The following is a 17338-nucleotide window of genomic DNA, read 5'->3' on the forward strand; positions in this document are numbered from 1 at the left end:
TCGTTATTACAGCGAGCACAGTCATTATGTTACCCTGCAATTTAGATTGGCAACACTTTTGGTAATTTGATGACGCACAAAATCTCAGTGCTTTTGGCACCGGAGCTAGCCGACTCTGACTGGTTCACACTCCTCTCCCATCTCCAGCCAGAAGCCAGCACTGAACCCGCGTATGATCCTAGCTTTTTTTCCCCCGTCACTTGGCTCTGAGCACTCACTGCCGGACATTTGTTACTGGGTGACATTAGTTATTTCAATTGCAATTACATGTCATCATAATGTTGTTGCAAGTAATATATTCATTACTGTTAAAGTAACCACAGCATTGCCCAATAAACTAGGCTCACATGAGGTCAATGCTGCTGCATTGTTTGTTTGTTTATCTTGTTTGAGAGAATTGTACCTCTGCATTTTGTCATGACACACACACACACACACACACACACACACACACACACACACACACACACACACACACACACACACACACACACACACACACACACACACACACACACACACACACACACACACACACACACACACACACACACACACACACACACACACACACACGAGGAATAGTGCACTAGCATATTAGCTCATTAAAGTAAGAAGCAAGACAAATTGAGTGAGAATCTAACTAGGGACTCTCCGAGAAAGCCCCAGATTTCAAGTGTGATTGACTATAGCTCCTTCAACCAGCTACCTATTACAGTCCTTAAGTAGATAAGTAATCTACAGGTCCCCCCCCCCCCAAGGTAACACAGATACTTTCCTCTTCATAAGCCCTCACTTGAAGATAGATCACAATGACTTAATTTAAAACGAGGGCCGGTTCCACGCATAAGCAATATAAGCGGTCGCTTAGGGCCACAACCACTGAGGGGGCCACATCACAGGGAGATTTTCTTTTTCTTTTTTTATGTATCCCCTATCCCATACAGGGGCTAATTAAAAATCTTAATAATAAAGGCCTTATTGCATTGTTATAATAGTAACATGGATCCTTCCTTAATTTGAAGAGATGTGAATGCTGAATATGAGATATACCGGTATATATGAGTCACTCCTCTGCCATATAAAAGGAATAAGACCAACGTATATTCTCCAAGAATCGTTAGACACGGTAGGACACAATTGTCTTCCTTTCTCAGCATGGGGAGTTTCCCTTAAAATTTAAATGCATTAGACTAGATGATAAAAAAAGAAAAAAGAAAAACGTGTAATCAGCTGACGTAGCCCAGTGTCAAAGGACGCTTTGAATGGCCTTTCAAAGAAAACACTGTCCGTAAGTGCGGTTCATCCGTCTGTTCCCTTTAAAAAAAGAAAGACAGATCTGACTTCCGTCCAACCCCTCACCCCCCCTCACCCCCGCCCACCCCCACATGGTGCCGGGAGACATTCCTCACAAGGTGGTTTTGAATGGCGGCCCTGTTGCATGTCAGCCCAGGCGGCAGCACCAGCCGATTTACAAGGTTCCCGCTGTGTGGATGTGTGACCTGGCCCTCCAAAGTGCTGCTCCCAGGTGACAAATAAAACACTATCCACCTCACAGGAGACCGACTCCAAGTCCCTCGCAACTCCAATCTAATTGTATAGTTCACAGTGGCTATATAGTGGCAACCCACTGCCAGCCATTCAAGGATAAACTGCTAATTGGGAAATAAATGTGTGGTTAAAAAAAACTCTTGAGATGGGGTGGTTAGCTTAAATGGCCTCTCGCTGCTCGTTATGTACGTTCTCGCAAGGCATTGTTTGACGGAAAACGAGCTTTTCTCTGCAAACTTCTGACTTGTTGTTCGAGAAGTTTGTGGGGCATTTCTTTGGAAAAGAAAGGATATGTATAGTGTGTGTGTGTGTGTGTGTGTGTGCGCACGCGTGTGTGCGTGCGTGCGTGCCCGTTATATACAGTACATATAATATGATACACACACACACACACACACACACACACACACACACACACACACACACACACACACACACACACACACACACACACACACACACACACACACACACACACACACACACACACACACACACACACACACACACACACACACACACACACACACACACACACACACACACACACACACACACACACACACACACACACACACATTTTTTTATTTATCTGGGTTATTTGTTAACTTGAAGGATTGCAATGGTTGTGCATGACTGGAGTTGATATTTTCTTGTTTTACAGCAGAGGAGCCGTGCTTCAGTGGAGCCCTGCTTAATAGACTCACAGTAAAGGTGAAACCACTCAGAAATATACTGTACTGTACTGTACACATGCTGTTCCTAAAGTTCACATTTTCTATTTGTATAATGTTACAGCACCAAGATAGCAAGGACTATAAAACGTATATGCAAATTTAAATATGTCTCTATTGAACAAACCTCATTATAGTTATTATTCAACATAACCACTTCATCACAAAGCCAGAACAAGACCACCGATGATTAGTGAGGATAAGTTATGTAAGATATGTTTTAGAGAGCTGGTTCACTGACTGGTCATTGCGGAATATGATTTATACCCATTTGTGCCAGGGTGTTTCTCACTGAATCTAGCAGAGCTACAAGCCAACTATTGGCCTGGGTTCCTTAGCATTTCATAACGTCAACCGTTACATTGCCACGTTGTTGCTGATACGTCATCAGCCAGCGCCACTCTGTCCATGATTCTCACTGTTGACAAAAATAGTGCTGTTCGAGACTTGAGAGTAAAAACCTACGGTAAAAAGTAAACAATTCAGTCAGTAGTCCACTGTCAGATTCAGTAGTACAAAAAGAATGACGGCTGTGTGAGGTGAGTTTAGTGAATGATAAGGGGGACGTCACAGGACAACAGCAGTAGCTGTGTGAGGTGAGTTTAGTGAATGATAAGGGGACGTTGCAGGACAACAGCAGTAGCTGTGTGAGGTGAGTTTAGTGAATGATAAGGGGGACGTCGCAGGACAACAGCAGTAGCTGTGTGAGGTGAGTTTAGTGAATGATAAGGGGACGTTGCAGGACAACAGCAGTAGCTGTGTGAGGTGAGTTTAGTGAATGATAAGGGGGACGTCGCAGGACAACAGCAGTAGCTGTGTGAGGTGAGTTTAGTGAATGATAAGGGGACGTTGCAGGACAACAGCAGTAGCTGTGTGAGGTGAGTTTAGTGAATGATAAGGGGACATCACAGGACAACAGCAGTAGCTGTGTGGGGTGAGTTTAGTGAATGATAAGGGGGACGTCGCAGGACAACAGCAGTAGCTGCGCAGTGTGCATTGATACGTCAAACTGGTGTTTCTCCTCAACCCGCCGCACCACAGACCAATCAGAAGCCACGGTTCCATTTCAACATTCATAATGATGCCCCGCCTACCTGTGGAGAACAAGAGACTTTCCAGACCGAGTAGTGCAGTGACATTTTCCGATCGGCGGAACGCAGTGAATCAGGCTGGAAGCCAGGCTAGCCAACTATGCCTTCGCAGTGCAACGTGTTGTGAACAGGTTGATCTATCCAGAGCCTTAGATATAGACCTATCGGCAGCATTTGACACAGTGAACCACCAGCTGCTCCTAGACACCCTAGCGGATCTAGGCATCAGTGGAACGGCCCATAGCACTTACCCCACCCCCTTAGATAGCATTTCTGTAGACTTAGATAGCATTTGATACAGACTTATAGCATGTTATGTAGACAGCACTATAATTGCATTGTATGTAGTCATACTGTAGCACGTCATAGTACATATGTATAGCATAGTAGTATAGATGTATAGTTTATATGTATAGCTTCATTATATAGATATTCCACTGTTACTTTCTTAGCTTACGCATGTTTCTTGATAAATGTTTTTATGTGATGTATTCCCATGCTTTTTTGTTCTTGCTTAATGTAAATCGCTCTGGATTAAGAGCGTCTGCTAAATGCCTAAATTGTAAATTGTAGACAAAGTTACGCAAACTGCGTTCACTTCATGGGGCCAGTCCAATGGCGGCTCTCCTACATAGACTTAGACATAGACAACCCTCTAAACTACCTCGCCCTGGCCAGCCGGGGCGCCTGATGGAGGGGAAAGCAACTGGTCGGAAATAACGTGTTCCTTCCACGTGCTACGTCCGGCCGGGGAAAATCTCCCCTGTCAGGTGAAAAGAAGCATCTTGGACTACTCATGCATAGAAGGAAGCATGAGGTCAGTCCCCCCCCCTCCCCCAGGTTGGCAGAGGAAGTGTAGCGCCCAGGATTACATTAGATAATCGACACAGAGAATGGGGACAACCAACTGGAACAAGTCCTGGACCGGAAGTAGGCAGAACTGCATTGGACTCAGGCAACAGCCCAGCTTTAATGATCTGAATTTCTTTTAGATTGTTTTGTAGTAGCAGTTGTCATGTTGCACACATGGTTAAATAGATCTTATTTGCACCGCCCTCGTTGAAAACAATGTATTTCAAACTCCAGCTTGTCTCAGTTCAGGCTGCATGAACAGCGCTCCGAGCGCTCGGTTTCTGCCCCCTCAATATCGTAACTCAGGTTCAGGTTCAGGTTTATGTGTATAAATACAATGAAAAAAATATTTAGCTCAGAGCACTCTCAATCTTACATACATAGGACATAAACAAACATCTACAGTATAGTGCAAGAAAATAAGTGCAAGAAAGTGAAGTGACAAAACAGTGCAATACAGTTCAAGGTCAGCTGTTCAGCAGCCTGACTGCCTGGGGGTAGAAACTGTTACTGAGACGTGTGGTGCGAGATTTGATGCTCTGGTAGCGCTTTTTGGAAGGGAGTGGTTTGAACAGGGTATTTGCGGGATGGCTGGTGTCTTTCATGATGTTGTGGGCTTTTTTCATACGAGTGCTGCCGATGATTTTAGCTGCTGTTTTAACGGTCCTCTGCAACCTGTTGCAGTCCTGAGTGGTCGTGTTACCGTACCACACTGTGATACAGCCAGTTAAGACACTTTCAATTATACAGCGATAAAAGTTCACTAGTCCTTTTGTACACCTCCGAAAGTACAGTCGCTGCTGTGCCTTCTTCAGGATGTACTCGGTGTTAAGTGACCATGTGAATGTGTCTGTGAGGTCACTGTGTATGAGTGACCATGTGCATGCGTCTGTGATGTCACTGTGTATGAGTGGCCATGTGAATGTGTCTGTGATGTCACCGTGTATGAGTGACCATGTGAATGTGTCTGTGATGTCACTGTGTATGAGTGACCATGTGAATGTGTCTGTGATGTGTATGAGTGACCATGTGAATGTGTCTGTGATGTGTATGCCCAGGAATGTAAAGTTATCAACTATGTCGACAGATGACCCTTTGATGGAAATGGGGATGTGGATATACCTTTAGACTTCCTAAAGTCTACAATGATTTCTTTGGTCTTATTGGTGTTAAGTGAGAGAGGTTGTTGTTATCGCACCATAGAGTCAGATCTTCTATCTCCCTCCTATAGGCCCTCTCATCACCGTTGGTTATTAGTCCGATCACTGTGGTATCAGTCTTCTATTAGATGGCTCTGGATCCATCTATGCAACCACACATGAATCAGACACCGATGAGGAAATAGAACCATTCATCACCCACATGGTAACGTCACATGTCCATTGTCCACACAAGCTGCATCCTCCCGTTTGCCACATTGTTTTGCATGTTGAAAGGCCCTCGTCATTAAAAAACACTTTGGACTGGAGATCTCAATTCACACTAATCAATTCAATGGAGGAGTTCACGAAGGCAATATACTGAGACATCTCTGTCATGTTTAATTATAGTGTTATATTCTTCCCACTAATAATTGCATAATACACGAGTCATGATGTATAAGTAACTGTAGCCTATTCAAATGTATTGTAAATTGTAAATGAATGGATTTTTTTAGTGAGGCAGGTATACAGGGAGTTACAGTAGACTAAAGCGTGAGAAGATAAATGCATGTATGACTTTTGACATGTCAGGGGTGGATAGAAATTATTATGTATTTTTTTGTTGTATGTTTAATGCTGCATTCACATGGAATCAGGCAATCGTTATGATTTTAGCATACATTTCAACTGTACTACATTACTTATTCTGGTTAATTAAGTATTCAATCAATCAACCAAACCTTCTTGGAGTTATCAGATTTATGCCACAGTGATATATACAGACGGGATGAATTCTATACTTCATAGATTTATTTCATACACGGTATATATATTCCATGATTACTCAAGAGGGTCAGAGCTATTGGAGCTTGCAGAGGGGGGAAACCGTCAAGTTTCCAGCAATGATAAAGGTGGTAAAACAGACCCTATATAGCGAGCTGTCGCCTGGGATCAAATGGGCACGTTCTCGGCATGCTATCAGCACTGTTAACTCCGGGCTGTAAAACAAAGGCTCCCTGGAGGTCAGAGGTTGAAATGTTTGGGCTTCAGAGAGACGCCGTGGCTTGAGCATGGCCAGGATTTACTGGGAAGTCTGACACACCAGTTACCGCCCGTGAATTAGTGACCTCCACCACCACCACCACCCCCACCAGCCCAGGGAACTCCTATCCACCTCTAAGGCTGCATGACTGAGAGACCCACACACACACACACACACACACACACACACACACACACACACACACACACACACACACACACACACACACACAGGACACAACACAACCTATAGGAAGTCCACACCTCCATGCGCCTAAATCATTCAGGCATGGAGGTCACTTTCAGTCTAAATGATGACGTTGAAAATGTGATAAGGAGGTCAACGTATTATTATCCATCTATAAATTTCCAAAACCATGTGTCTGTCTGTCTGTCTGTCTGTCTGTCTGTCTGTCTGTCTGTCTGTCTGTCTGGCCTTGCCTGTCTTGTCTATTTGTGTATGTGCCTGTAGTGGTATATAGAACTTTATACATTTTCAAGGCAATGTACAAAATGTCTGGATCTGTCTCTTGTCTGTCTCCCATTTTGTGCTCATGAACCCGACATCAACAGTTTCTCTGACGTTGTCAGCGAGCCCCTTATCTCCATAGTGGATTGGGTACGATGATGACAACAGGTATTTCTCAAAAAAGACATTTTTGGGAAATTGAAACTGCTGGAGCAGTATCGTACAGTCTGATGATGATGTTTGACGTCACAGGGGGTAGATTAATAAACAGGCAAACTTTTTGGGGTTACTATATAAAAATCATACACCTGTGGGAAATGAGGGGTGCTCTTATGATTATACATCATCTCATGAACAACTGTATGCGATTGGTTGGCCGATTTGCTTGTCTACACATGACGTACATTTTCCCTTCATTGTCAATGGCATTTAATTTAATTTAATTAATTTAATGGCACAAATTTACGTCATATTTGGCGGACATTTGACCTAATTTCTCCTTTCATCGTCAATGGCAAATATTGAGACGTGTGGGGACAAAGGCTGTATCTCAATAATAAAGTCTGGTTGCCCTGACTTTCACTTACTGAATTCATTGTCACAGGTGGCTAAATATTATATCACAATTAGGTGTGCAACAGTTAATAGAACTAATCAATGTAATCAGTTATAAAACATTGATAATTTAATAAAATAATTGATTCATAATAAATCAACTTCAATTTTGGGCATTCCAGGCGAAATTTGTAGAAGGAGACCCATTTCATTTTGGGCTTTCTCATTCATAATCCAGCAACGATGTTACGATGAGAGACAGTCAATATCAAGTTATCAACACTGTTCAGTGTTGACAGAAACTTGTGCATGAGCAGTTTACTAAATCCACCCAGCTTGCCGTCTACACACAACAGAAAACAAGCCAACAATTTAGTTGCTAAAATAGGCAATTGACTTAAAACGGAACTCAGCCAGACCGTCTGAAGTTGAGAGGGTGATTTTTAATGAAAAGGGCACTATATCGTCACTCTTTTCAAGATGCTGGCAAAAGAAAAATGAAGGCCTTGCAATCAGTAACTTAAAGGAGGGATGCCATACCACTGTACTCTATCCACAGTCTAATTGAAGGTCACGTTAAATTAACTAGCCTACATGTATATCCTTAAAGACATTTCACAAACGCTCAGATAAGAGACTTAACGTGTGCCCTCCTCTCTCCCCTTTCTTACTCTTCATTTGGCAAGCAGACATTGGCAGACACCTCCGCACACCGCAATATGCAGTGTGTTCTCGAAATGATGAAGGGGACTACACACACACAGAGAGAGAGAGAGAGAGAGAGAGAGAGAGAGAGAGAGAGAGAGGGAGAGGGAGAGGGAGAGGGAGAGGGAGAGGGAGAGGGAGAGGGAGAGGGACAGGGAGAGGGACAGGGAGAGGGACAGGGAGAGGGAGAGAGAGAGGAGAAAGGAATTATGATCTCACCTACAGCAGAGGGGGCCCAGACCATGACTGTGTAGCATAATACCAGTGGTGTGCGTGTGCGTGTGTGCGTGGGCTTTCAGCAGAAGCTTGGAGCAGCAGTCATTATACCTGAGACATGCACCTGCTGGATCGGATTGTTCTCACTGAACATGTACCGCCCACAACAACAGTACAACATCAATGAACATGCACCGGCTGCACCGCCCACAACAACAGTACAACATCAATGAACATGCACCGCCCACAACAACAGTACAACATCAATGAACATGCACCGCCCACAACAACAGTACAACATCAATGAACATGCACCGCCCACAACAACAGTACAACATCAATGAACATGCACCGCCCACAACAACAGTACAACATCAATGAACATGCACCGCCCACAACAACAGTAGGCTACAACATCAATGAACATGCACCGGCTGCACCGCCCACAACAACAGTACAACATCAATGAACATGCACCGCCCACAACAACAGTACAACATCAATGAACATGCACCGCCCACAACAACAGTATAACATCAATGAACATGCACCGCCCACAACAACAGTACAACATCAATGAACATGCACCGCCCACAACAACAGTATAACATCAATGAACATGCACCGCCCACAACAACAGTACAACATCAATGAACATGTACCGCCCACAACAGTACAACATCAATGAACATGCACCGCCCACAACAACAGTACAACATCAATGAACATACACCGCCCACAACAACAGTACAACATCAATGAACATGCACCGTCCACAACAACAGTACAACATCAATGCGTTGGAGGTTCTCATTCAGACCGACATGCCAGCTTGTACATTTGATGCTACCTACAGTAGTATACAGTCAAATCTTAAAATACTCGTTTACCTATAAACATTCATACACCACCTTCTAGTTCTGAAGGCTTAAGTGCCCATGAACACGAAAACATGTCATACTAATTTGCAAATGAACAGAAATGCATTACTCAAGAATATTACGACAATATTGTTTCTACGGAGCGTGTGGCGGGGTATAATGACAGCATGATCTATTATCCAGAAGTGTACATAAGAAATCATACAATGTGAGAACTTTTCTGAACTCTTTACACAGATCCGCGTGGCTCTAGTTTACATGCACATGAAAACATAATCAATTTTCCTGCTTTCAAAATGGGAAGGCAGTCAATCATTTCCGCGCAAAGATTTACTATCAAATAATGTTTCTGCAGGGACTGATTGCCCTCCCCGGTCCCAGCGAGCAAAACCGAGAACCTTAGATGAGAGCTATTGTAAAGAGAGCGTTAATTCAAACCAGATGTTAAACTTGTGTCCTCAAAATGAATGGGCCTATTGGGAGAAAACCGAGGCAGGTCTCGGGGGACATTCCACTGGAGGCTAAGAGCTGATTGGTTCATATTGGAACAACATGGCCAAGATAAACTGAGATTTGAAAGAAAGGGGGTCTCTGGATGCCGGAGCCTAAAATAAATCGTTAGGGCTAAAGGAGGAGCTTAGCTCATCCTCTAAGGAAAACAGTGAGTTTTGCAAGTGACTGACATGCATGATGACTGTGGCGCCAGGCAACCTCAGCCTTGGGCCCAGTTGTGGCCTAGCTAGCATGCATGGGAAGTGGGGAGCATCAGGGGCTCGTGCTTCCTTTGTGCTGATGTCACAAGGGCTGCAGGGTATTACTTTTTCCAAATTGTTATATTTATTTTCCCCTCACGACGACGACTAGACCGTTTTTTGGCGAGAACAAAATTGAACTCAAATGGTCTTGAATGGAGAGACAAGCGTTCTCGAGTTTTGAAAATGCTCTTCATTTTTTGTGTAGTCTATATAGCAGGAGGGAGGCTATGCGTTTTCTCATGTCAGGCTGAACAATTCCAGGCCCCGATAGCTCAAAACACTTTAATCTATTTTCTGTCTTTTTTTCCCTTTCCTTCTGCAGTGCACGCTTGAAAAACAGGTGATATTTTTTGGTGAGAACGTTAAAGGTTAAAGCATTATATTGTGATAGTAATCATTTTTATTCAGTAACAGGGTTCCCCACTGTCTCTTCAGCAGTGTTGATTTTGGCAGCAAATTTTGATTTTAGTTTTAGTCATAGTCATAGTCATAGTCTTCAATGGTTTTAATTTAGCTTCAGTCATATTTTTGTCACCTGGAATGTTTTAGTGTTAGTCTAGTTTTAGTCTACTAAATCAGTTTATTTAGTCGACTAAAATGTATTTTGGTGGGCCTTGATGCCATCGTAAATGGTGAATGGTGCATTTATATAGCGCCTTTATCTAAGGCGCTTTACATAGATTGTGCATTACATTCACCCATTCACACACCAATGCTGGAGGAAACCATGCAAGGCACCAACCTGCACATCAGGAGCAATTAGGGGTTCAGTGTCTTGCTCAAGGACACTTTGACACTAACTCTGGGGGAGCCCGGGTTCGGTTACCTACCAGCCACTCTACCCCTGAGCAACCTCTCATATATATATATATATATATATATATATATTTGTATAAAACAGTAAAGGTTTTGGTGATGCTCTAGTCTATATTGTCTGAATCAACTGTGCTTGTGTTTGTTTACGTACTAAAATGTCTTTGAGGGCTGTTTCAGCGTACAATGTAAGTCAATGAGGAGCATATTACATCTGGAGTTACATCATAACTACACAAACCTCTACCAAAGTGGTCTTGCACTGATGTCCGCTACCATCTCCCAGTTGCTGGACGCCTGGGACCCCCTTGCTCTTCATCCCTGCCATCACTCCGTTCTTGTCCTGACAAAATGGAGTAAACGAGGCCCGTCAGACACACCTGCTCCACAACACCTGCCAACGGTGTCAGAATCTGGTCATCACCACTGCGTGGACAGGACATGCTCAAGGTTGGCTGGTAAATGGTGCATTTATATAGCGCCTTGCTTTACATAGATATAGTGCATTACACACACACACACACCTGCACACTGGGCGCAATTAGGGGTTCAGTGTCTTGCTCAAGGACACTTCGACACTAACTCCGGGGGAGCTTGGGTTTGAACTGGCAAGTGGCAACCTAGCGGAATTACCATCCAGCCACTATAACCCTGAGCCACAGCCGGCTGGCCTTCCACAGAGCATGCACTTGCAGCTAGCTGGGTCTCCCTGTCAATACCCTGCGTTTGATGCCTTGCCCGGGTCAGCTCTACATGAATCGTGGTTGGTGGTCCGTGAGTATGAGGCAAAACAAAAACCAGGCCACGATGCTCCAAGACAGCATCGGAGCCTGAACGTTTGTACAGAGGCCTGAGAGTTTGTACAGAACAAAATTCGTCATAAAAAGTCCATAGACTTGGCCACACAGATGACGTCACGGGGGGAACACACACAAAGCCAAACACTGGAGGAGCTAGCGTTCCCAAAAAAAGAAAGAAATCACACCCGTGTGAAGTGAGGGGCGCCAATATATTAAAGTCTAACTCATGTTGATTAGGTGATGTAATGGTGATGTAAAACAAACGGTGCCAACACAACCATTAAACGCCATTAACAATAAAGAGACAATATGACGTAAATGACACATTATGGCGAAAGATTTCCCTTCATTGTCAATGCGTTTACAAAACAAACATTGAACAAGAGACAAACATTAAAACTGCCTGTGTATAGATGGGGAACATTCTGTGCTCAATCAAATCACCACTATGTGGTACACACAAAACTGGACAATCAAATCATCACAAATGTGGTACACATACACAAACACACAAAGCTTATAGGAGGGGCCCCTCAAAAAGGAATATCGTGGAAAAACAACAGTTTGATTGAAATTGTGCTATAGCACTTAAGGTGCTTGAAAGTGCTGTGTGCAATTAAGGTTCTTACTCCTATAGGTTATAAACATCTATTATAAACATCTGTGGGAGGGTATAGAAGCTGTAAAGTGACCTGGGCTGCCCAGTGTCCTTGACATTGTTCAACACACCGGCTGCCTCTGAACCCAGACAGGCAGTTGTGGCAGGCGGCAAAATGTGGGACAATGTCTGACAAGGTTTAATATTAAAAGTGATGTGACCCAGAAGGCCTGGAAGTCTATTTTAAACCATTTTCCAAAATCAATATGTTTGTGGAGCCTCTCTCGGCAGCAGCACCAAATCCTAAACACAGGAAGCAGCTCTGTTGGCTGCAGCTTACCCTCCCAACAAAACATCATAATAAGACATGTCCCTTCTCCCTCATAACTGCCCTCAATGGCTCTGACTTGTGCCATCATTCTAAACAAGGACTCATTGTTGCTCTAGTCTAGGTGAAAGACCAGTCATCTGGGCCACAGCGGCAGCAGAATGCTGGGTGGGGCCCTGTCACAAACAGTGGCATTTTAATTAGCACTTGGCCAGTCAACAGTGGTGGTGGTGGTGGTGGTCACTTTCTGGTGCCCTGTCCCCCAGTGCTCTTGAGATGTCGGGACTTTACAAAGAAAGATCTAAAAAGAGAAGCACGCTTCACACACAATAGCTGGAAAGCAGGAGTGTAGCGGCGCTTTCCTCTTGTCAGTGGGCTGGCCGGGCCTGTTTTGTAAGCACTTCCATCCTGTGAAAGCCCCTGGTAGACCCTCCACCTGCTATAGCAAAGCCCATTCTGCCTCAGCGTCTCAGAGAGAGAGAGAGAGAGAGAGAGAGAGAGAGAGAGAGAGAGAGAGAGAGAGAGAGAGGGAGGCGGCGCCTGCGAGGCAGCCTCTCCCCCTCATTTCACTGGCGCCAGCACTCAATGGGCCCTGCACTTTGATTATTTGTGTTAACAGTTAATTTAGCACCACAGACACATGTGCCAAAGCTGGCTTCACTTCCTCATGCATCACCAACAAATGTGACTTTTATGAGTTCCTTTTCACATGGCCACCCCCCCTCAGCCCCCCCCCCCCCACACACACACACACACACACACACTCTCTCCCCTCAATTCTCGACTCTCGACTCACTCTCTAACCGTCTGCAGACCGGTGCCCCCCCACCCTGCACCATTTTCCAACCTCCCGCCTCCACTTGCTTGATGGTTTAGTCGTAATCTCTTCCACATCTTTGCCTGAGAGAGAGAGTTATTTCTGGCTCCTCTGTTCCTGATGTTTGCATTATCAGGAATACATTTCATGTCAATTTATGGTTGGATAACAGAGAGACCACAGAGACTCATTTCTTAGGGAGATTTGTACTTCAGTTGAAAAATGAAAACACTTTAATAAAACCCCCCCAAAAAACTGACGTTCTTGTCAACATTTTGTAACAACTTTTTTTCCATTCGGGATTGAGCTCACCAAAAATAACTACCAAGGGGGAATTAAAGAAATAAGCCCACTTAAAGTCACAATTACAGGCCATAAAGAAAAGGCCAGACACGTTTATTGAAATAGATGGCTGCTGGTCATATTCCATGCAGATCATCGGCTCGGCAGTGCTAATTTAACTCGGTGTGTAAAAATTGGCCCGGGTCTTTTATTTTTTTACACTCAGTTAAATTAGCACTCAATCATTTTACTGTGTTTGAGGTCGACGACTGTGAGAGAGCAAAAAATGTTTCAGATAACGCAAAAGCCCGATATGATGATGGTCAGCACTTTCTCAATATGAAGTGACATTTCAGTACGATATAATCTCCCTTTATTAAAATCTCCACCCTCAATACCGAGCGGAGCCACAGTCCCAGTCGAGGGGCGTCTCAGAACAGTGAGACTGGTGTGAGAGAGGGAGAGCTATGTCAATGCCTAGTTAGCTAGGACACCGATACTTACGCAGTGGGAAAGAAAGAACAGTGCTGAGAGAGCACAAACTGGCCGCACACCGATGAGCTCATGCCAGGACTATGCAGAGCAGAAGGCCACAGGAGCCATGGAAATATTTGGACATCTTTTTTTTTGCTCCCCTGGCTGTCTGAGATGTAACCCAGTGCATCATCCCTTATGGTTAAAGAGGCACGTTTTCAAGTGGTCAAAAAGGCAGAGAACCTTTTAAAGTTCGGTCTCTCGCATGTTTTTGTTGTGTGCCTGCATTTCAGCCACTCAGCACGAGCAAATTATATTATGACCGCTTCTTCTGCAGGGGCCCCCGATGCCTATTCACTAACACTGCAGCTATGTTCTCCGCAAACCGTTTGAAAAGCAATTCATACACTGTGTGTCCCAGCGTGACAATAGCTTTGTAATGAGCATGCATGGTTACCCTCAAACGGAGAAAGGCACAGTATGTGTTAAATCATACATAATTGGTTATCAACACGTGAGAATCTACAACATAATTAATTTCACTTCTGCCTTCATGAGCATTCTGGGGTGTGATTTTGAGCACACCATATACTGTAGAGTGACATACAAATACCCTTTATCAGAATGATACAGTATGTCATGGACTTACAGTTATTGGATGGTGCTATAGTATATGAAGCTATCAAACCCCATGCAGATAATAATAAATAACCATTAATACCATCTCACAAATCGCCTTTGCAATTACTGGCAATTAATGAGGAAGAGCAACCAACAGTGAGGAGCGGGAGATGTCTCTAGGGATCTGACCACGCTGAGAGCTATAGGAGACGGAACAATATGGAAACTGAGCTAATCCCATTGGCGTAATACATCAGGGACGTGCACACATACAGTAGACGTCAAAGGGGGCTTCACAGCCCCTGTCCTTTTACCCCGTCTGTAAAACAACACTCCTCTCCAGACCACGAATGCAGCGTTTACTACATGGTGAAAGAAATGCAAAATGCCACTCTTTTCCATGCCATGCCGGAAGGCAGCATTCAGGAGAATTTATTTTTTTCCGATGTCTCCTGAACTTGGAACGCACCATTTTGCATTGAACAAATGTGTTTAGAAATCCATGTCGTACACCTGCATCTCCACTATAGCTAAGGTGTGCTGGGTTGCGCCCCGAAAATAGCTGATCTACAAGCTCTCAACGCGTCGCAGCTCGGCGCGTTGAGAGCTTGCAGATCTGCTATTTTCTGCACGTCCCTGATGAACATCATGAATTAAATCAAAGAAATTCGTCAGTGAAATATCAGCAATTAAGGAAGTGAAAAATAGTAAAAGAAACAGGGGAATGCATATCATGGGCAGAAGACTAAGTAAAAGGTACAACTTCTGACTCATACAAACATTTTGGAATATCAAGTAGTCACTGACAAGAGAACGTATATCGTTGTATATTGGATTAAATGTAAACTTTGAGTGAAGTAGAGAGCCACACACACACTCACACACAACATTACAGAGATGGAGAGGTTGGCATACATATCAAAACTTCTGTGTGTGCAACTATTACAAAACACTTAATTAAAACAAGGTCAAACGCAAGCAATGCAATGCCAAGTTGGCTTACAATAAATCAACCAATATTTGGAAGAAAGAAATCACCAGAATTTTCTAACTTGAGTTTGGTCAGTCATGCACATCCCTATTAGAATTGGATCACAACACAGCAAGGAGAATGACACACTACTGCCAAGAACACTCAAGATCATCAACGTTTTGGAACTACAGACACGAAGAGCATGTTCTGAAGAGCGTTCAGGTCCGTGGGGACAATTCGATACAATGAACACGTCCTTCGATTTCATCCAGATGTGTTTTGCTGAAGTCCACAAGAAGAAACAGAGATCCTATGATGGAGTGCGACAAAAGCTACAAGACAGCCAGACAGGGGAATTAGTAAGCATAGGATCGTCTTTCCCACTCGGCTACTTCTTATTCACCAGGAGCTGCTGTAGTGCACTCTCCATACTCCTGAGGAGGTGGAAAGCTTCATCAAACGATTGGATAAAGAGTAACGGTAGAGCTGTTAAAAGTCAGAGAGACTTTCTTCTTTTCGTTTAGTATACCAAGGTTCAGCCCGGATTTTATTTTGTATTTGCCTAGGATTAGACTACGGACTTTCATAGCCTATACCTATACTATGCCATAAGTCAAGTTTACTTTTGTCACGTTGTGCTCACATTAGCTTTTCATTATTATAAATTAGACAATTTTGGTTTGGCAATGACGGCCAATTAACAGGCGGACATTTTGGCAACCATGGCAACAAAAGTCCTTTTCTCCGTTCTCTGTCTGTCTATATTCTGGGCATAACTTGGGCACAGCCCTATACCGAATGACCTCAGGCCAATGAAAACCAGGTCACGTCATGAAATGTCATGGTCACGCCTCATGACATCTCACCTCGTGACACGTCACGCCACCATATATGGCCGTCTCCATATATGAAGATCACGACACTAACCTCATCAAATACACAGACTGGATCGTCACCTATAGATCTGCATATACGGCCTCTACATCTGACCTCAAACCTCAAACTCTTAGATCTCCATATATAGAGCTGACCCGTTCTGACATTCCATATGTTGATCCACCCCCACCCGACCTTCCTCTTCGATGTCTCCCTTTTGACCGATACATTGTCCATTCAAACTCTAAACGGGCCCGCCCCAAAGTTTTTAGTGCAGCCGCGCTCGGCAGCCGGCGAAAACTAGAGTTCTCAACAGGTCCGAAAATTAAAGGACCACTTCACCACTTTTCAACCTATCTTCATATAATAGGTCCTCACTAATAATCATGAAAAAATTGCGCAATTTGTTTCTACTCGATCTGTGTCTCATAGTAGGGCTGTGGGCAGTTCAGAAACCGTCTTCCAATGACATCATCGATGGGGAATACAAGCTAATAAAAACTGCAGGCTTTCTAGTCCTGAAAAGTTGCAATGCGAAAATGGAAGCCATCATTCTCACAATAATGAAAATCTAAACATTTTTGTAAAAAAAATCTTGTTTAAAAAAATAATCTGCCTAATGATGATGTCACTGGAAGACGGTTTCTAAACTGCCCACAGCCCTCCTATGAGACACAGACTGAGTAGAAAAAAATCGTGCCATTTTAGCATGATTATTAGTGAGGACCTATTATATGAAGATAGGTTGAAAAGTGGTGAAGTGG

This window comes from Protomyctophum parallelum, assembly GCF_964188405.1.
Source record: "Protomyctophum parallelum genome assembly, chromosome: 14".
NCBI classification, from domain to species: domain Eukaryota; kingdom Metazoa; phylum Chordata; class Actinopteri; order Myctophiformes; family Myctophidae; genus Protomyctophum; species Protomyctophum parallelum.